Consider the following 22735-nt stretch of genomic DNA (forward strand, 5'->3'; position numbering starts at 1 on the left):
ATGAGCAATTAGACTGGCCAAACAAATAAACAAAAGTACAAACACCTTGTCTGATTCTGCAGGAACCAGCCACTCAATACATTGCCAGACCTTTTCTCTATCCTCTTCCCTCCTAAAAGACATCATGTTTCCCAGTAAGGAAATATTGTGCTAAACAGTGTTGGACTGGGAGCTGGAAAAGCTGAGGAAGTCCACTTGCTGGCCAAGTAGCAGTAAGCAGGTGTTGCTGCTCATAGTGAAGACTTGCTGCAGGTTTCTATTGGGAGCGATAACACAGGGTTACTGCTGCTTGGCCAGCAGGTGGATTTCCTCAGTTTTTCCACCTCCCAGTCCGACACTGGTGCTAAAGCTAAACTCTTTGTACAGATACTTTCTTGCTCCTGTATGGTGCAGCTGTTCTCTTTTTCAAAAAGTTCCATAAAAGAAAAAAAAGCTACAATTTTAAAACATGTTCAGAGTGCAGACGTGGTTTATGGTTTTTACTGTGGTCTGTGTACCCGCTGAGAACATTTTCCCTTCCTTCCTATCAATTGAGTAACTGATGGAGCGGTTTGTACAAGTAGATAGGCACCAGGCATAACTAGTTAGAACTCTTTACTGAAGAAAAACATGCAGAGACATTGGCGGCGCCAAAGGGGTCCTTTGGGGTGCTGAAGCACCCCCTAAAATAATCAAAAAGCACCCCCTGAGCACCCGTGGGCCAGCAGGGCCCAAACCACCGCATCAATTGAGTTCTAATAGTCACAGTCAGACTCTGTGACACAGAGAGAGAGCTGCCCGCCCTCTAGTGCTGCTTGGCCACCCCCACCCCAGGCTCTGGCTCACAGGGACGTCAAATGTCATGTGCCGTGCGCACGCTGACGACCTGATGTCTCACTCAGGTAGTACGTATTTAATGCGCGTGTTGGCAGCGTGGACTGAGAGAGTTGAGATAGAGACCGGAGTCCACGCAGCATGGGAGCCAGACAGAGTGAGCAAGAGCGTGAGTGCAATGCATTCGGCTGAACAGTCTGCACAGCAGGGAGAAGGAGACGGAGACGGGAGACCAGACCAGGCAGTCCACCAATGTGAGTCCCCGGCTACCTATACTGGGGCATCTATATTACCTATACTGGGGCAGCTATATTACCCATACTGGGGTAGCTATACTACCTATACTGGGGCAGCTATACTACCTACACTGGGACAACTATATTACCCATACTGGGGCAGCTATTCTACCTACACTGAGGCAACTATATTATCCATACTGGGGCAGCTATACTACCTATACTGGGGCAACTATATTACCCATACTGGGGCAGCTATACTACCTATACTGGGGCATCTATACTACATATACTGGGGCATCTATACTACCTATACTGGGGCAGCTATACTACCTATACTGGGGCAGCTATACTACCTATACTGGGGCAACTATATTACCCATACTGGGGCAGCTATACTACCTATACTGGGGCATCTATACTACATATACTGGGGCATCTATACTACCTATACTGGGGCAGCTATACTACCCATACTGGGGCAGCTATACTACCCATACTGGGGCAGCTATACAACCTATACTGGGGCATCTATACTTCATATACTGGGGCAGCTATACTACCCATACTGGGGCAGCTATACAACCTATACTGGGGCATCTATACTACATATACTGGGGCAGCTATACTACCCATACTGGGGCAGCTATACTACTTATACTGGGGAACTATACTACCTAATACTGGGGCAACTATATTACCTATACACGCCCACTTTCCAGTGCATAGACATGCCCCTTTTTACCACGCCCCTGTTTTTGGCCACGCCCCCTGTTTTCCGGTGGCACGCAAGCTCACAGCTACCCCTAGAAAAAATCCAGCACCTGCATAGCCTCCCCAAAAATGTTTTCCTGGAGCCGCTCCTGTGCAGAGATGAAATCATGCACCACCAACAGGAAGTGCAGCTTACTTAGGACAGAGAGAATACGGACTGAATACAGGAAATACTAATCCCATTAAGATCATCTTTACATTTTTCACACAGTGGCATCTTGTGGTTGTTTTACTATACTGCAATTGAAGGTAATGGTGTTTTTAAACAGTAACTACAATTCATGGGCCCCCCCAGCAAGACTATGATGGGGCTCCCCAAATGATAACTCCTCTTCCCTTGCCTTCCCTTGGTGCCCTTCACAGCCTGGGAGCCCATCTCACAAGGGTCATAAAACAAGTGTGGCCATCAGGATCTTCACACTCATAACAAGACTAGCCACAAACACACCTGATCTGAAGTATAGTCCCCTCTATCGGAGGAAGGGAAGGTTAGCAGTTGGGCCAAAACAGGTGCTGCTCCCCTCTAGTTTCTCTCCTGCTTCCTATGCTTGAGACTTGTGCCTTTTAAAGAGACACTGTAACAACAAAATGTTCCCCTGGGGGGTACTCACCTCGGGAGGGGGAAGCCTCAGGGTCCCAATGAGGCTTCCCACACCGTCCTCTGTCCCTCGGGGGTCTCACTGCAGTCCTCTGAACAGCGGCCCGAATGATCCGACAGCTTGTTCAATATTTACCTTTGCAGGCTCCAGCGGCGGCGCTGTTGCGGCTTTCAGCTCCGAAGTAGACGGAAATACCCGATCTCGGTCGGGTCCGCTCTATTGCGCAGGCGCCGGAGACTTGAGCCTGCGCAGTAGAGCAGACCCGACGGCGATCGGGTATTTCCGCCTATTTCGGAGCCAAGAGCCGCCACAGCGCCTGCGCAGGAGCCGGGAAGGTAAATCTTTACATCGCCGCTGTTCGGAGGGCTGCAGCAAGACCCCCGAGGGACGGAGGATGGCTTTAGCCTAAGCTATGATGTCATGAAGCCTTCTGCCCCAGAGCACTCTGGGAAATGATGTGAAGTTACACCGAGGTTCTGGATTTGAGAATTGCTTTTAGGGGCACAAAGACATGAATTGCATATTTGGGAGTGACGCATCATGGGAAACCATACTCGCTTTGCAACCATAATCCCCCTGGAGTCCATAGACTTGGATTTCCTGGAAGCAGCTCGGCGGGTCCTCGTTCATGGGTAGTAAGTGCAATTTTTGATCTCCATCACAAACAGGGTTAAGTGGGCTACCCGCACCTATCAGTGAGAGTTAGACACATAAGTGTAGAGCGTGTGTAGCCCTGGACACCTAAGGGCATCACAGACTCATTATTTTTGGATCTCGAGTGGCTGAACACCACTTGTCCCTCTAAGAAGTTGGGCGCAGGGGTTGCCTAACTAGTTAGCATGGGGGAGTACCGTTCGTTAATAGATTTAACCAAACAAATCACTCCACCAACAAGGTCAGATTGCATTATAAATACATTTTATCCAGAAGTTAGTTTGCTTCACTGAAGAGTACTGAACTTTGTCTAGCAAAAAAAGTAATCCTAATGCATACAGTTTGATAAAAGGATCCAGCTGTCCTCTTTCCCCTACTACTATGCCACCATACTTTCTGTGCACTATTGTATAACACAAAAGCAACTTGTCATTTCTCCTGTGCGCTGAGAAGAGTCTACCGGCTCCTTGTCTAAGTGTCATTGAACTCACCCATATGTTTCATAGTTTAAAGGAGAAAACAACGAAGACAAGAAAAATAAATGGCTACTTTCTTTGTTGATTCTTAGGATGCTCCACAGAGAGACCAGAAGAAAGGTACCAGCATGGCTAGTTTTTTGTTTGTGGTCTCTTTTATATTTTGGAGAATACAAATCCATAAAGCAAAGGAGATGTCTGCTTTGAACGCACAATTCATAATATCAATAGAACAGATGTATCCAAACTTCTGAAGAGCAGAAAAAAGTAGTTTTACCTTTACACAACTTTTTGTGTCATCTAGATGATTTTGCTATCACAGTGATCGACAGCATCTTCATTTCTAATGAATTGACAGAAAGACCTCAGGCCAGAGATGGATTAAATTTGGGGCGAGCGCTGTAATAGCAGCGCAGGAGATTTGGGTGCAGCTGGCGCCACCATAGGCCGTAACAGGAATTACAGATATAGCGACGCACAGTGAGTAACATCGGCGCCGTCAGAAGACGGAGCTGAAGTTACTTTTAAAACACCGTAAATCGGCCTCCAGCAATATCTGGCAGACGAATTACATCATTCCCTACCATCCACGTGGACCTGGAGGGGGAATAGTAATTAACGCCACCGGGACCTGTGCAGCAGCAGGATAAGCCATATACCGGCTGTATCCTGCGCCCAAGTCTCCCGGCGGCAAATTCTGTCATACGCATTTGGGGAGCCCTTGTGGTCCTTTTTGGTAAGCTACAGTGGAGAGAGGTCAGAGAAGGTAGCTGGTGGGCCCCTTGACACCCCCTGGGCCCCAAGCACCTGCCTAGGTTGCCTGGTGGATGACCCTGCGCTGCTTCAGGCTGGCATTAGCAAGCCTACTTTTGTCCTACATGGTTATCACTTTAGTACTTAAAACTGACTGATCCTGTTTTAGTTTTCCCTAGTTTACTCTCTTTTTTATTTTTGACAGTTGTAGGACATTCATGTCTTGATTTGTCCATCAATACATCACGCTAGCCTACCTATGACATATATGGGGATATAGATGAAGGGAGGCACCTGGATGTAAAAAAATTAAAAAATTTAAAGTGAAAAAATTAAAATTAAAAAAATTAAATGAACAAATTAAAAATTAAAATATTAAATGTTAAAAAATAAATGTAACATATGTCCGTTACCACTAGCTTTGTCACCACCTCAAAAAACGTTCACTTGTCCCATGGATTTTCACTTCCATCGCTGCCGGTCGGTCCACTGCAAGGGAACGGAGAGCAGAAGTATCATGGAGTACCTCACTGGTTAGCAAAAAAAACCAAACAACAAACAAAACAATGGGATCCTGCTGCAACAGAAAAACTCTCATTTGTTCATGGTGGACTAATGAGAATCCTCCCAGTTGCTAGGTAGGATACCCATTAATGTTTGTTACAATTCAACAAGGAAACCCCATGCTTCTTCTGGTCTCCGGGTCGAGTGGGGGACGTAAGTGACGCCGGCAGATGACAGGAGAAGCAGCGGGCAGTCGGTGGCGATGCAATCACTGTGAATGGAGATGGCAAGTAATGTGAGCATGGTCAACACATCCGTTGCATTTGCGTTGCAGTGTGAACATGCCCATACAGTAATAGATGGCTTCCAGATTCGACCATCAGATAGATACCTTGCAGATCTATTCTGATGTGAGAGAGATTGAACTCCACTGCCTGCTGGACCCACCTAGGTCACCCTTATCTCTTTCTACCCCAGCCCCCCCCCCCCCCCCCCCGTGCCGGGCAAAGAGTTGGCAGCAGAGCTTACACTCACCTGCCTGCTGGTGCGAGTCTTCTCTCCACCGTTGGCACTCCTCCTTGCCTCTACTCTCCTGGTGCGCCTGTGTCCCATGACAAACGCTAAAGGCCAAACACTAGAGGCCCAGTGGCTCGTACCTGACCATGTACCTGACCACTGGAGGCCTATAGAATTCAGCCTCTAACATTCGTCGCGGGACACAGGTGATGGAGAGAAGATACAGGGAGGAGCACCCGGTGGCTATGGCGAGATGACATGCACCAGCAGACAGGTGAGTGTAAGTTCAGCTGCCAACACTGTACGTTGCTCATCTTCTCAAAATCAAACGCTGCTACCGCTGCACTCCCAACTTGCAGACGATTGAGTGACATATTCCTCCATCCATTGCGGTCGACCGATTAGATCAAATTCAGCTGGAAATCGATTGATTGGACATTGTTTTCTGCATTGATTGCTAGTAGATTCAGAGTGATCAAATCCGTTGGATATTGATGATAAAAACGTTCAAGTGGAGTCTTCTCTGCTCAAAAAGACACACAACAGCATAATAACTTTTAAACAAAACAAAAAATTATTTGTTATAGCTCATAAAAATCTTTACATAAATAAGCACTGTTTCAACTTCCTGATTCATGGAAACAGACATATTGTTAATAATATCCAGTGCTTTCAAATGGGCTTATCTGCCATCTCTGCTTTAGGCAGTCATCTGACACAGGGGAGAGATCAGATTACAACTTGTGATTAAACACAAATGAGGGGGAATTAAACAGGCTAAACTCTCTAAATACATACAGGATGCATTTCTCTCTGTTTTCCTTCTGTCCTGTGCAAGAGTTCAGGTCCACTTTAAGTGTACGGCCATCAATCCTTAACACTTTAATTATCTTTGGCTGTTCAGAAATGCTGAAAAGCGTCTGCTCTGTCTTGCAGTTGTTTGGTGTGCAGTTTGCAGTGTAGAAATTTGCATCTGTGTCTGGTGCACCAAACTCTAAGCAACCTTCCTAGAACCAGTATTAATTCTAATGTTAAACTAAAAAAAAAAAATATGGTAGAAGAAAACATAGATCAGTTAGATAATAAACATGGCTATTTTTCTAGCATACTTTTAACCACTTGCCGACCGCACACTCATAACGTGCGTCGGCAAAGTGGCAGCTGCAGGACCAGCGACGCAGTACTGCGTCGCCAGCTGCAGCCTAATTAATCAGGAAGCAGCCGCTTGTACGAGCGGCTGCTTCCTGTCAAATCACGGCGGGGGGCTCCGTGAATAGCCTGCGGGCCGCCGATGGCGGCTCGCAGGCTAGATGTAAACACAAGCGGAAATAATCCGCTTTGTTTACATTTGTACGGCACTGCTGCGCAGCAGCGCCGTAAGGCAGATCGGCGATCCCCGGCCAATCAGCGGCCGGGGATCGCCGCCATGTGACAGGGGACGTCCTGTCACTGGCTGCACAGGACGGATAGCCGTCCTGTGCAGCCCCGATCACCGGGGGAGGCAGCAGGTAGGAGAGGGAGGGGGGAATTTCGCCGCGGAGGGGGGCTTTGAGGTGCCCCCCCCCCGCCACCCACAGCAGGCAGGAGAGATCAGACCCCCCCAGCACATCATCCCCATAGGGGGGAAAAAAGGGGGGCAATCTGATCTCCCTGCCTGCACCCTGATCTGTGCTGGGGGCTGCAGAGCCCACCCAGCACAGATCAATCAAACCAGCGCTGGTCCTTAAGGGGGGGGTAAAGGGTGGGTCCTCAAGTGGTTAAAAAAAAGTCACCTGGAAAAAAAGGGGATTGCCGATAGTAGAATATCACTACAATTAGCCCTGGATTCTGATGTCTAACGATATTTTACTATGCCTAATCCTAACCCTACTCTCGCATAGAACCCTCCCTCTACCGATGCCAAACCCTAACCCTGCCTGGTGGTGCCTAACCCTGATTCCCCCCTGGTGGTGCATAATCCTAAGACAGGGGAACCCTGTTGCCTAACTCTAAGACCCCCCCCCCCCCATGCATAACCCTAAACCCCCCAGGCAAGGAAAGTACATTTCCGCATTTCTGCAAGCCTTCGGTGCCCACAATGCTATTGGGTGCCAAAATTTACCTTCCTTGGCGCATAGGGTGGCCATAATGAAAGTGATTTTCGGTAAAGAAGGATAACGGACAACGATGTGTGCCCAAATTTTTGTTCCTTTGCCGCGAATCGTGGCTTTTATAATAGTTGTGTATGATGCCTATTTTCTGTAAGGGCTCTGCACCCTTTTATCCCGTTTCAATTGTTCTATCCCCACAATGCTATAAGGCAAATTAGACTTACTCAAATAAGTACTACAAGTCTCAGGCATGTTGTGTTTTAGACTCTATCAACTTATAAATTCATACTGATAAATTACATACATGCTTCACAAATTGTGGAGCATTGCCCTGTAGATCTTAGAATAGAAAGGGCCTGATTCACAAAGCGGTGCTAACAGTTAGCACCCTGGTGAAAAGCCCTTTATCACGCCTAAACTCAGTTTAGGCATGATAAGTTTAGGTGTGATAAGTTTAGGCATGATAAGTTTAGGTGTGATAAGTTTAGGCATGATAAGTTTAAGCACCAACTGCGTTAGCACCGCAATGCACAGCTGATCAAAAGTTTTGCGCTAGCAAAGTCTGGTGCACTTCGCATAGAGTTTAATGGCGCTGCTTTGCGTGCGGGACTTTGCACGCTATCTACAGTTATCTAAACTTAGCATGCCTAAACTTATCACACCTAAACTTATCACACCTAAACTTATCACGCCTAAACTGGCTTTTCACCAGCGTGGTGCAATGGTTATCATGCCTAAAGTCTCTAACTGGGTTAGCACCGCTTTGTGAATCAAGCCCAAAGTGTTCAGTGTTCATATATCCTATAAGGATAGGAAGGGCTTTTTTGCTTTAACAGAAACCTCAGTGTTCAAGTTCTGCAAAACTTTAAAAATACTTTACTTGAGTTGCTGTATTTTCTTTCTTTTTAATTTTTTTCTACAATCCTGACATTTTTCCTCCCCTTTTTTTTTTTGCTCGATAATTAAATGATGGCCACATCACTTTATTGTATATTTTAAGTAAGTTTTTTTTTCCCGTACATGTCCTGGAGTGCTGTATAGGAACCCGCGGATACTTTTATCTCGGCAAGGCAGCAGATTCGGCAGTAGTTTATATAATCAAACAATCTCCGTTCTTTGATCTGCGCAGAGAGAGACAGTCACACTGCATGGAAAATTTGCACACTTTTGTACTATATCAAATGCAGAACATTTCCCAGCAATGCTTGTTCCAATTGGAATCATGTTACTTGTGACAGGTCGGATCTCGGGGTTCTTCTGTGTGTTCTCAGCAACCTTTCTCCGTAAATTTAGCAGTTTGCAAATGAGCCACGATTTCTTTTCTTGTTCTTATACATATGTAATGTACCCACGTATCATATTTGTACATTTTGCCCAGATGCTCAGGATGGCATTTTGCTCATGTGAATGCACATATGACAGCTTTTGCGGAGCACTGTTATTTTTTTTTAGCTTCAAAAGATTTTATTATCAATGTTCACTAGCTGCGCACAAATGATCCTACATTCGGTCAAATATCCTCTTCACAAGGCAATTGACAAACAAGCAATCCAACTGTGTTCCTCTGACTAGGATGGGAAATGGCCACGCATGCTTCTGAGGAGTCGCTATAAGCGAAGAGACTAGTCAAGCGCACGCGGCCAATACAACAGCAGATGTGGGGAGAGACAGGGACACGCAGGGGAAGGGAACAGGAACAGCGCAGCTAAGTCGACCCAGCGGCCAACGTTTGGGGTAGAGCCCATAAAAACTCTGTGCCATTTACCACGGACATGCTTGTGAGTGTGCATTTCTTTTATAATTAACCTCCCTGGCGTTCTGATTCCCTCAGCCCTGAACGTTTTTTGCACTTTTTATTTTTTATTTTTCATGTAGCTAGCCTAGCGCTAGCTACATGATTGCCCCCTCTGTGCGGCATCCCTCCCTCCCCTCCGATCGCCTCCGGCGCAATGGCCCGTCTGGAAATCCCGTTCTGAACGGGATTTCCTGGAGGGCTTCCCCCGTCGCCATGGCGACGCACGTTGTGACGTCACAGGGAGACCTGATCCACCCCTCAGCGCTGCCTGGCACTGATTGGCCAGGCAGCGCACGGGGTCTGGGGGGCGCTCGTTACGCAACGGATAGCGGCGCATCGGCGGCGAGCGGCAGCAATCGTGTCCAACACGCAGCAAGCAAAGTGCTTGCTGCGTGTTTAAAAAAAAAATTAAAATCGGCCCAGCGGGGCCTGAGCGGCACCCTCCAGCGTCTCTGGACGAGCTCAGCTCGTCCAGAACGCTAGGGAGGTTAAAGTGTTTTTACAATTTTACGGTATGGGAGCTTTGCTTATGTCTTTTTGAGGTGATATGATCCTGCAATAAGTTGGAAGCATTGGACGAGTTTTTCCTTGTATGGCATTCACTAAGTGCTTTTGAAAATAAATAAGTCCCTGAGAATCCCCTATGAAGAGATGGACTAGTCCAAAACCTCTCACTTCTGTCAGATTTCTACTACCTACTGTAAGTGACAACAACATAAGAGAACAGTAATCTATGGCTCATTTTATTCTGGAAAAAACGTACTTCTTATTTGTCTGTTTGCACATATTTTAAATTTTGCAATATTTCGCCATAGTGCCCCTTTAACATATCCTGTAAATTTGGTATTTATATCATGTAAGGGAGCTTTGCTATTAACCACTAAAGTCGGAAGCTTTTCAGCTTATAATCACGGATATTTTTTCTGTGATCATGGGCCGAATACGCGAAATAACGGCCACATCCGTGATTGAATTCCGTGATCGATACCCGACCACGGATTCGGATCATGTTGTCGGATAGTGAAAAAATTCTCGTGAATCACAGCTATGCCGTGATCATGGATTGTATCCGAGCAACACTGGCTGTAAATAAAGAGTACATTCCGAGTTTCACACTAATTTAATATTACACTGTATGGTATATTATTATATTATGATTGTCCTATATACAGTGCTGGAAAATGGAGATAGGGGCCCAGAATACATTTGTAGCTAGGCCACTTGTACCATTGCCGATTTGTAAGAATGAGGTCCCTCTTCCAGAAGCTTAAGAACGAGGCTGATTAGCTTTTATGAATGACAAAAACACCTGGGGGCTATTAGCCTATGCAGGTTGAGTGATTTCCGACAGACACTGGGGCCTCGGTGATCATCTTTTCTTACATTTGCATCAACCTTTCCTTCTACGTTCTTCCAGAGTCTACTCATTAAGAGTATTTTCTCCAGTCCTTTCTGGGTCACCAGGGTGCTGGAAATGAGATGTGGTGACAAAGCTGTGGTCACAGCAGACACATCATTTCTCCATGCTAGAGGAAAGCTGAGAAACAGGACAGAAATACTTATTAACTGTAAGCTGCTAAAACTGGGATTTCAACGTAATGAAAGTAGTCCTGTAGTGAGAGGGATATGAAGGCTGCCATATTTATTTCCTTTTAATCACTTCACCCCCAAGGGGTTTTTACCCTAACGGACCAGAGCAATTTAAACCTGTCCGCACTCCAACCTTTCATTCGTCAATAACTTTATCACTAGTTGTCACAACAAATTTTGTTTTTTTCACAGCCATTTAGGCTTTCTTTGGGTGGTACATTATGCTAAGAATTATTTTATCCTAAATGAAAAATAAGAAAAAAATAGAAAAAAAATCATTATTTCTCAATTTTTGGCCATTATAGTTTTAAAATAAACCGTGCTACTGTGAATAAAACCCACATATTTTATTTGCACATTTGTCCCGGTTATTACAACGTTTAAAATATGTCCTTAGTACAATGTATGGGGGCAACATTTTATTTGAAAACTAATTACAAGCCCATATATGCAAATATAACAGTAATACAGGTGTGTTCAAAATGATTCAACCCCCAGTGAAATATAGTGTTTTGGCCAGTTTGACATTGATTTTGATCATTTCAGTCATCTTGTTTACAATTAAATCAAAGAGGCACTTGTAAGTCAGACAAATATAACATAACATTTATAATGAAATAACCACAAACGTCTTTTCTGTGCTCACGTCATTATCAGTTTTATTCAACCCCCAAGTGACATTCATTCTTAGTACTTAGTACAACATCCTTTTCCAGTTATAACAGCTTTTAAACGTGAAGCATAGCTTGATACAAGTGTATTGCAGCGATCTACGGGTATCTTAGCCCATTCTTCATGGGCAAAAGCCTCCAGTTCAGTCACATTCTTTGGCTTGTGTGCTGCAACTGCTTTCTTTAAGTCCCACCAGAGGTTCTCAATTGGATTTAAGTCTGGTGACTGCGATGGCCCCTCCAAAACGTTCCAGTCTTTAATCTGCAACCATGCTCTAGTGGACTTGGAGGAATGCTTGGGATCATTGTTCTGTTGAAAGGTCCAACGTCTCCCAAGCCTCAGGTTTGTGACGGACTGCATCACATTTTCATCCAATAACTCCTGGTACTGAAGAGAATTCATGGTACCTTGCACACGCTGAAGCTTCCCTGTACCTGCAGAAGCAAAACAGCCCCAAAACATGATTGACCCGCCGCCATGTTTCACAGTAGGCAAGGTGTTCTCTTCTTCATAGGCCTTGTTCTTCCTCCTCCAAACATCCATGGGCCCAAACAGTTCTAATTTTGTTTCATCAGTCCACAGAACACTATCCCAAAACTTTTGTGTTTTTTTCCACATGACTTTTGGCACACTGCAGTCGACTCTTCTTATTCTTTGGAGACAGCAAGGGGGTGCGCCTGGGAGTTCTGGCATGGAGGCCTTCATTACGCAGTGTGCGTCTTATTGTCTGAGATATAACTTCAGTACCCACATCTGACAAATCTTTTTTCAGTTCCTCAGTAAGCAGTCACACAGGGACTTTTCTCCTCTTTGCGCTTCAGGTAGCGCACAGCAGTCAAAGTCAGCATCTTCTTTCTGCCACGACCAGGTAGCGTTTCAACAGTGCCCTTTGCCTTGAATTTGCGAATGATGCTTCCTATGGTGTCTCTTGGTATATTTAAAGAGACTCTGTAACAAAATGTTCAGCCTTATTTCTTCTATCCTATAAGTTCCTATACATGTTCTAATGTGGCCTGTCTTACTGCAGACTTTCCTAGTTACACAGTGGCTGTATTATCTCTGTTATATAATCTAATCTTCTTTCCTCTGTCGGGCTCAGGCACTCAGGCAGGAATGTGCTGCTCTGTTTGTGATAGGATATAAGCTATACACACCCTCTCCAGGCCCCCTGCAGGCTCTGTGTGAGTCACAGACTGAGCTCCTCTCAGCCAGTCACAAGCTGGTTAGAAGTCATGTCTTTTGTTTGTAAACACTGCCTACAACTGGCAATTACAAGCCAGGATTGCAGCAGGGAGTGGTAGAAACAGCACATAGGGGCCCAGGAGAACATAATGAATAGAATGGTATGCTTTTTATTGTAAGAATTTTAGAGTACAGAATCTCTTTAACATCTTTGCAATCTTCTTATAGCCATTGCCCTTCCTGTGAAGAGAAATCACCTCTTCTCTTGTCTTTTTGGACTTCCTCTTGACTTCACCATGTTTGTAAACACACCAGTAAATGTCTAGAAGGAGCTGAGTATCACAGTCATTTTAAATCTGCCTAATTGGTGCTTATTATGCTTGATTGCTGCTCGTTAACATCCACAGGTGTTTTCAATACCTGATCGAAAACACTTGAATGAACCTCTGTTCTTAAAGGACTTCCGAGGCCAAAATCTGCCCCCAAAACGTAAAAAAAGTTAACTACCTGCATGACTTTGTAAGGCATGGAGGACGCCGTCCGCGCCCTCCGTGTCGTTCCGCCTGGTCCCCTCTGCTCAATAGCCTCCCGAAAGGCTGCGACCCCACGGTCCAGGTCGGTATCTGCAGCCTGCATAAAGATGGCCGCCGGAGCTGGCCATGGCTGCGCAGTCCGCATAGCCGCTACTGCGGCTGAGCAGCTCTAGGGCCAACCCTCCAATTCACGCTGCCAGTTACGTGGATCGGGGGGTTGGCCCTAGAGCTGCGCAGCCGCACGGCTGCGGACTGCGCAGCCGTGGCCAGCTCCGGTGGCCATCTTTATGCAGGCTGCAGATACCAACCCGGACCGTGGGGTCGCAGCCTTTCGGGGAGCTATTGAGCAGAGGGGACCAGGCGGAACGGCACGGAGGGCGTGGATGGCGTCCTCCGTGCCTTACAAAGTCATGCAGGTAGTTAACTTTTTTTACTTTTTGGGGGCAGATTTTGGCCTCGGAAGTCCTTTAAGAGTGGTAGTTTTTAAGGGGTTGAATAATTGTGTCAATGAAGAAATCACAAAAAAAACCATTTAATACTTTATTACAAAAACAATTGATGTCATTTTAGTTGCATTTGGTTCTTTAAAAAGTCCTTGTAAGATTTCATTCTGAACACAATTACAAATGTACACTAAATCCCCTAAAACCCTTTAAAGCATTGGGGGTTGAATAATGTTGAACACAACTGTATATCCTCACGCCATACATTGTAAAAAAGCAGAGTCCCTAACGTAACTATTTATGTTTTGTTGTTTTTTTGAATGCTTTCATTTTTTTAAAATGTAGTGTGTTTTTTTTACTTTTGGATGAATTTTTTAGATACTTAGAACAGCACCGAGACAGCATTTATAACAGCTAACTAATGACATAAGACACTGCACTTTCTAGTATAGACCTCAGTGGGAGTGTCCGAAGACTCTGGGAGGAGGGTGGGTAATGAATACACAATTAGCTAGAGGAGAAAAAAAGTGAGGGAGGAAATGATGTCAGGAGGTCAAAGGTAACAAAGATAGAAACTGCCTAGAATAGGATTCTCTGCTTTTCCTTTATAATATTCACAGGAATCATTATGTGGATAGCACAATACATCTGTTATGTAAGTAGAACTAGTATTTATCTACTTATATATGTGTTTTTAATTTCTAGGTTAGCATGGGTGTCACTTGTTCTTTAAAGGAATTTGAGGTAATAATAGCATAGTGAGCTCTACTTAGATGGGGCTTCTTCCAGCCCTAGAAGCCTCCCTGGTTCCTCATTGCAGTTCCATCTTCCTCCGGGATCGTCCTGTACTGGGAGCGTGATTGTGGGAGGTGCACGCAGTGCTGATGCAGTGGGGTCAGGGATCTATACGGAGCTAAAAGGAAGATGGAACTGCAGTGAGGAACCAGAGAGGATTCTAGGAGGTGGAAGATGCCCCAGGTAAGTAAAGATTACTATGCTATTCTAACCTCAGGATTCCCTTAAATACTGTGCCCCTTTTATTTTACTCTCACTGTCATGTCCCTCATTAGTGCTCTCTTCATTATACTGTTTCTTATTAGTAAATATTGAATAAACTACCTATTTGGGCTCTCCTCATATTATACCTTATCTTTTAAACCTTTAAAGCACCCAACCGGTCATAAAACGGGCCAACCTGCAGCTACCCCACTTGGGCTACAGCACCCAATGCCTGGGCCTTTGTTGCCTTACCAGAAATCCAGCCCTGACTGTAGAGAAGAAAGTCTCCCTGCCAGGGCCGGATTTCTACATTTTACCGCCCAAGGCCCACTTTCACCAGCCACCCCCTGACCAACATCTACTCTACCAACCCCACCCCACAACTTACACACACTTTTCCCTCAAGGATATAGTCTTAAAGGACTTCCGAGGCCAAATCTACAAAAAAAAAAATGTTTTTTTAAAGTTAAATACCTGCATCACTTTGGAAGACACGGAGGACGCCGTCCGCGCCCTCTGTGCCATTCCTCCGGGTCCCTGCCGCTCAATAGCCCCCCGAATGGGTCCTGGCCGCACGGCCCAGGTCGGACTCTCCTGCCTGCACAAAGATGGCTGCCGGAGCTGGCCGCTGCAGTGCAGTCCGCATAGCCGTGAGTGTGGCTGCGCAGTTCTAGGGCCAACCCCCCGATCCATGCTACAGGCTGTTTCCTGTAGTGTGGATCGGGGGAGGGGGGGTTTGCCCTAGAGCTGGGCAGCCGCACTCGCAGCCGCGGCCAGCTCCGGTGGCCATCTTTGTGCAGGCAGGGACCCGGAGGAACGGCACGGAGGGCGTCCTCCGTGTCTTCCAAAGTGATGCAGGTATCTAACTTTACAAATTTTTTTTTTTTGTAGATTTGGCCTCAGAAGTCCTTTGAAGTGAACCTGAAGCAAAATAAAAATGAGATACTTACTATAGTACATCCACCTGGGGCCCACTGTTCTAGTGCTGGGACCCTCTGAACATATTCAGACCTTACCACTGCTGCTTGGGGCCCTTTTCTTCCTCAAGGCTGCGCTTCCCTCTGTGTGCAAGCCTCATTGTATTGGTCATGCTCGAGTATGGTCAGTACATGCCCAGTAGCACAAAGCCACTTGCTTCGTGCTACTGTGCATATACTTGCACATACTGTACACTAGGGCTGAACGTTTTTGCGGTTTTAAACCGAAACTGCAATTCATGTGAAGATGATCTGGTGATCGTCATTAGCTGCGTTTTTCTCAGTGCCAACTGTGCTTGGCCGCATGGTCCGCCTACCGCAGCACCGTCACATGGAAGGAGAGCCACTGATTGGCAGAAGCTGGCTGTGATTACGCAGAGCATATTGCTGATTGTTAATAAGCCAGGCAGCGGGGTGAGTCCAGTCCAGAGCGGCACACAGCTTCACCAATTGCTGGATAGCGATGGTATGACGACGGCGGTATGCTCTGTACAGCTCTGCCTACCGCCGCCGTCATACCATCGCTATCCAGCGATTGGTGAAGCATTATGCTGCTCTGGACTCGAGTGGATCCGCCCCCCGCTGCCCGGCTCATAAGCAATCAGTAATACGCTCTGAGTCCGCCGCACATTAACTGTTCAGCCTCCCGTCCCCGGTTATCACAGAAGGCTCCGCCGCAGCCTTCATACATGTGCATTGCCTGCATTACTCTGCGCAGCTCAATGGTTTCCCGCCACCACTAGGCTCCACCCCCTCATACACTCAGGTTTTGTCGTTCAGTCCCCTGCCATCAACCTCACAGACCCTGACCGCACCCTCATACACTGGCCATGCATGTGTCTAATGAATATATATATATATATACATATATATATATATATATATATATATATATATATATATATATATATATATATATGAATATATATATATATATATATATATATATATGAATATATATATATATATATATATATATATATATATATATATATATATATATATATATATATATATATATATATATATAATATTACCCTGAAAATCGTGAATCGAATTGAAATCGCAATTTCTGACAGAAATCATGCAATTCAATCTTTTCCTAAAATCGTTCAGGCCTACAGTACACAGCACGGTTGTGCTTGTACTCTCTCACTATAGGTAATCAGATGACCCCCCCTCCCACCCATGCACTAGGGAGATGTGAGGACCAGGACTGGGGGCCACAATGTGAGTTAAAGGACCAGGATGGAATGGGGGGGGGGGGGGCATACTTGAGAAGGGTGCATGAATGGGACTGTGCATGTGCTGTCAGAGTACCAAACTTACAGAGCCTCCAGAGGGAGAATGGTGGGGGCCCAGAGAATGCTGTGGGGCCTCACGGACTACGGGGAGATGGAAGAAGCCCCAGGTAAGTAAAAATGCATAGTTTTAAACACAGCTCAAGTGTGCTTTAACCACTTTACCCCCGCCCGTATGAATTTCTCCGACCCTTTTTCCATCCTTTAACCCCCAGGGATGGAGAAACCCGTACTTTCCGCGCTCCCGCCGCTGCTCGCGCTCCCGCTCGTAAACACGCCGCCCGCCACTAGTAAACACGCCGCCGCCCGCTCGCCCGGAGATCAATGAACGGAAAATCCATTCCTGTTCGTTGATCTAAGCCCCACAATGATCGGCTGCTCTCCGATGGGCAGCGCGATCATTGTGAGAAAAAACAAACACTCACAGCCTCCTACTACTTCCTGCGAGCGTCCAGAAGGCGTGTGCCCCTGTTAAAACGCCGCTATCCCGTGGCAGAACGAGGATTTTTTCACCCCCTAAATCCACTGTGCAAAATCCACGACTTTCTTGGTCTTGGATTTTTCTGCCCCGGGAGGCAGAGCTTTCGGCTGCAGCTCTGCCTCCATGTGCGTCAATCAGCGCGTATCTCTGCCTCCCTCGCCCCTCTCAGTGAAGGAAGACTGAGAGGGGCGGGGAGAGGCAGAGATCCGCCGCTGATAGACACATGTAGAGGCAGAGCTACAGCTGAAAGCTCTGCCTCTCACAGAAGGAGCCCCGCTATGTGCCCCAGAGGACCAGGTTCTGCCGCGGGATAGCGACATTTTAACAGGGGCAAACATGTGTCACATAAATAAAAGGTAAAAAGCTGTTTTTAAATTAGCTTCAGACTCTCTTTAAAAAGCTGCGACTGTCCTCAGTCGCAGCTATGGTGCACTATGCTTCCAAGTAGCGAGGCGGCCGTGTCCCAGAGCAATCTGCGCATGCATAGTTTGAAAATAATTCAGATCGCACATGCACAGATCCTTACTGGCCATTGCTGCTGTGCACAGCCACTGGGGAGCATAATCAAGGAGTTGCTGTGCACCAGGACTTTGCATGTGCCATAACTATAACTGTGTCCAGTTGTAGCTTTTTAAGAGAGGTGACCGCTATATGACAAAGAGGACTCCTAAGGAACTGAGGGGTAAGAACACTCTGGCGGCTGGAAGCAACCCCAGAAATGTGTAAATCCAGTTTAAGCTGTTTTTAACTTTAGTTCTCACTCAGTACTTCTTAATCAACTTACAGTGTCCAGTAAAGCTGCCGGCTCTGTCCCTGTCAGTAGCCGCCGCTGCTTTACACAGAAACATCTACTGTGTGCAGAGCAAAGCAGGAGGAGGCTGCTGACAAACATGGCACTGGCACTACATTTTTGTGGGGAATAGTGTCAGCGGCTGTGGGGAGCCTGGTTGGTAGGTTGACTGCTCGTTTGTTAACCCGTCCCTTCCTTGGCTCCGCCCTAGGCACGTGCCTATTTCGGCCTGCCCACAAATCCGGCCCTGCTCCCTGCAGGTACACAGACGCACACAATTTCAGTCCCACAAATGCTAATTTGCTAACCTACAAATAGTCCTCAATATATGGCCTAATACAATGCAGACACAGGGCTGGATTTATATCACAGGAGCCTATAGGCACAGATGTCCTGGCACCCTACACTTCACCCTCCATGAACCAACAAACCCCCGCCGAGCTGCAGCACAAGTGTACTGGCTGGCCAAGCTGTCACTTCTCCCTTGGCCATTATAGGTAGCTAGAGGTGTCCCTTAGCATTAGGTAGAAAGAGGTACCCTCAGTATTAAGTAGCTGAAAGGAGATCTTGTCAGTAGAATACCGAGAGCTGGATGAGCAACCTCTCACTTATGCTCTGCTCGGGACTCTGCATAGAGAAGAGGCACTTGCAGAGAGGAGAGTGAGCCGCCTTTTCATCATCAGGCACCTGTAGGCACATACCTACAGTGCCTTATGGTAAATCCGGCCCTGTTCAGACAAGATCTGCTTGATAAGTGGCATGAGTTATAGACCAAAGTACTGCCCATTGCCCAAACGCCACTTAAAGAGAATCTGTATTGTTAAAATCGCACAAAAGTAAACATACCAGTGCGTTAGGGGACATCTCCTATTACCCTCTGTCACAATTTCACCGCTCCCCGCCGCATTAAAAGTGGTTTAAAACTGTTTTAAAAAGTTTGTTTATAAACAAACAAAATGGCCACCAAAACAGGAAGTAGGTTGATGTACAGCATGTCCACACATAGAAAATACATCCATACACAAGCAGGCTGTATACACCCTTCCTTTTGAATCTCAAGAGATCATTTGTGTGTTTCTTTCCCCCCTGAGGGGGGAGTTCATAGCAGAACCACAACACTGAAGAACTTGGCAGCCTTCCAGACACAGGCTGACAAGTCTGACAAGGGAAAGATGCATTGATTTATTACAGAGACTGTGATAGTACAAAGTGCTGCAGTTAGCCAGAACACATTAGAATAGCTTTTGGAACTTGTAGGATGATAAAAAACAGGATGCAATTTTTGTTACGGAGTCTCTTTAAAGAGACTCTGTAAGATCAAAAAGTTCCCCTGGGGGGTACTCACCTCGGGAGGGGGAAGCCTCAGGGTCCCAATGAGGCTTCCCACGCCGTACTCTGTCCCACGGGGGTCTCGCTGCAGCCCTCCGAATAGCCGCCCGACAGACCCGACAGCCTGTTCAATATTTACCTTTTGCAGGCTCCAGCGGGGGCGCTGTTGCGGCTTTCAGCTCCGAAGTAGATGGAAATACCCGATCTCAGTCGAGTCCGCTCTACTGCGCAGGCGCCGGAGACTTGCGCCTGCGCAGTAGAGCAGACCCGACGGCGATCGGGTATTTCCGCCTACTTCGGAGCCGACAGCATCCACAGTGCCTGCACAGGAGCCGGGAAGGTATATATTTACATCCCTGCTGTTCGGAGGGCTGCAGCGAGACCCCCGAGGGACAGAGGACGGCGTGGGAAGCCTCATTGGGACCCTGAGGCTTCCCCCTCCCGAGGTGAGTACCCCCCAGGGGACTTTTTGACATTACAGGTTTTCTTTAAAGTGACACTGAAGCGAAACCTCATGATATAATGAATTGGTTGTGTAATACGGATAACTAATAGAACATTAGTAGCAAAGAAAATAGTGTCATATTTTTATTTTCAGGTATATAGCTTTCTTTTATAACATTCTCTAATAATACTCTCAACACTTTAAATGATTTCACAGAGCAGGCTATTGACTCTTTGAACGTTTCTCTGCAGAAAACCCATAAACAAAGAAGAAACAATGAGAGACAGTTGAGATAAGAGCTTCAAAAGACAGAGCTGTCCACGACTTTACAAAGTCGGAGAGTTCAAAGAAGCTCTTTTGCATAGATAACAACTGAAGTTTTTTAACTCTTCCTGTACTGGAAACAATATGAGACTCATATGTGTACTAATAATTTCTTAGCTGTACTAAACATACAAATCATTATATCATTAGTTTATTTTCATTTCAGATTCCCTTTAACCTACAAAAAACACTTGGACTGCTTACTCTTTGTAAATTTTAGGCCAAAGCAGCTCATTTTATTAATAGAATACAAATCTTATACATAACTTTATAAACTGTAAATCAAAACACACAGATGTAAGGGATCCGGAGACTTACACTGACATTGGCAAGCGGTCACTGCAGTCTTGGGGACAGCTGCTTGCCACCACATAACCTGAAACTTGAAGAAGACCATATTTTAACTGAGGTGTCCACTGTCCACCCTGAGAAGAAGACCTCACCAGTAAATACACCAACCAACCTCCGCAGACCTTACCCCACCGGCTGCAATGACAAAGACCATAAAAACCCACAACAAACTTGACCACATGCATTAATAAAAACTTAAAATAAAAAATGGAGTGGGGCTTCAGACTTTCAGCTCCTCTCTTCGGTGGGGGGGACCCTCTCCTTTCACCTATATCCCAGTTTCCCAGCTCTTGTCAATCATCCCAAGCCCGGGAAAAATGTATCCCAGGTTCCTCCTTAACCCCTTCCTGACCATTGCCCAACAGTCAGCCCTATCATGATGGGCAGGGCCGGGCCGAGGCATAGGCTGGAGAGGCCCCAGCCTCAGGGCGCAGTGTAGGAGGGGGCGCAGAATTCATTTAGCTGTCATTCCTAATTGTGTTTGCAGCAGAAAGAACTAAGAAAAGAGGATACATGGCAGTGACTGCAAGCCAGATAACTAGATATTAAGGTGTTGGGGAGGTTGTGGGCAATGTGGCACCTCTTAGTCTAATAGCAATCAGTGTGTGACGGCTGGGGTGGGAGGGGTGGAGGGGCGAACTTTGGTGTCTCAGCCTTGGGTGCTGGAGGACCTTGTCCTGGCTATGATGATGGGCCCTCCCTAGCTTCATTCCACTCATCAGTACAGGCCTTGCTAACGTTTGCTAACAATAGACAGCTCAGTGCATATTTAGTTATGTCCTCCAGCAAGCACTAGCCCTGTATAACTTTAGTAAATCAAGCAGAATAAGATCCGATTTTTGGCATGGCTTAATAAATCACAGCATGGGAGGCCTTAAATAAACAATTACATGCCATATCCTTCCATTCTCATTTGTGCCTTTCAGCAGCAAAACAAGAATAAAAGCAATAAAAGTAAATTTGGCTAATCATAAATTCAAGTTTGTCACGATGACATATGCTAGCGGTGGCGGTGGAAGCCAAGTGCACCGTTGCCGAGCCTAAAATTCAAGATGGAATGAAAAGAGGCAATTGAAAGTCTGAAATCTGTGCCGGTCTCAGCATTGCATGGGCAAAAGTCCAAGTTCCTGCATGTGCCGTTTGGAAACAACCATGTTTTTTTCCACGTTGACACACCTGCCCGAAAATGACACCAATTTGATTGTAGCTTCATTACTGTCATCGCCTGCCAAAAATAATGGTTCCTAAGCAGAATATTTTTAGCAATCGACTTCTAAATTGGTGGAAACATGATAAAGGAACCCTGCAGGGGCTGCACATTATCGCCATTCAGGCGTTGGACGGCGTCCTAATTGCCGAATCTCGAAACCCACAATCATGTCCACTTCCACCTGTTTTACTCAATTTTCGAGGCGTGGGATTTGGATGAAATTAAAATGCATCTTCGTTTTTATAGGATGAAAGCGGGTTTGGCGTCAGTGGCATTGAATAGGACAGTTAAGACATATTTACACCCATTTGAGCTTGCTTTATCAAAATAATGTCACAGTAGCCGGCTAAATGGAAGCATTTGCTTTTTTGCCCATTTTCCCCATAGAAGCCGAATTCTCGTTACATTTTATTTTTACTTTAAAAAATAAGAAAACAGCAGGACAAGGGAGAGACTGATTAGGCTGTGCTTTTTGCTTTCCTTTACGCATGGTGACAATTTTATGTGCAAGACTGAAATGATTGCATCTTATTTCGCAGACAAAATGCGCGCTCATCATGGCTAAATCACTCAGGAAGACCGAGAGATGAATTTTGGTCTTCTGAGGCTGAACACGTGGGCTGGTCTTGATGAGGTGTGAACTTGGGGAACAGGACGGAACATCCAGTACTCAGCTTTAAATTGAACCACTTTCCGCTTCTTAAAGGATAAGTGCCCTTCTATAACATATAAGTATTTTAAAATTGTCCCAAATTGCTCCTTGATCAATAACGCAACCATAATGCATTACTAATTTTGCTTTGTTGCAGAGGCATGAGGGCCCCGATTCCTATTGACTACAAACTGTTTTGCTGATGTTCCAGCTTCTCCTTACCTCTCGCTAAAAAACCTTCTATCC

This window comes from Hyperolius riggenbachi, chromosome 7, assembly GCF_040937935.1.
Source record: "Hyperolius riggenbachi isolate aHypRig1 chromosome 7, aHypRig1.pri, whole genome shotgun sequence".
In the NCBI taxonomy this organism is placed as follows: domain Eukaryota; kingdom Metazoa; phylum Chordata; class Amphibia; order Anura; family Hyperoliidae; genus Hyperolius; species Hyperolius riggenbachi.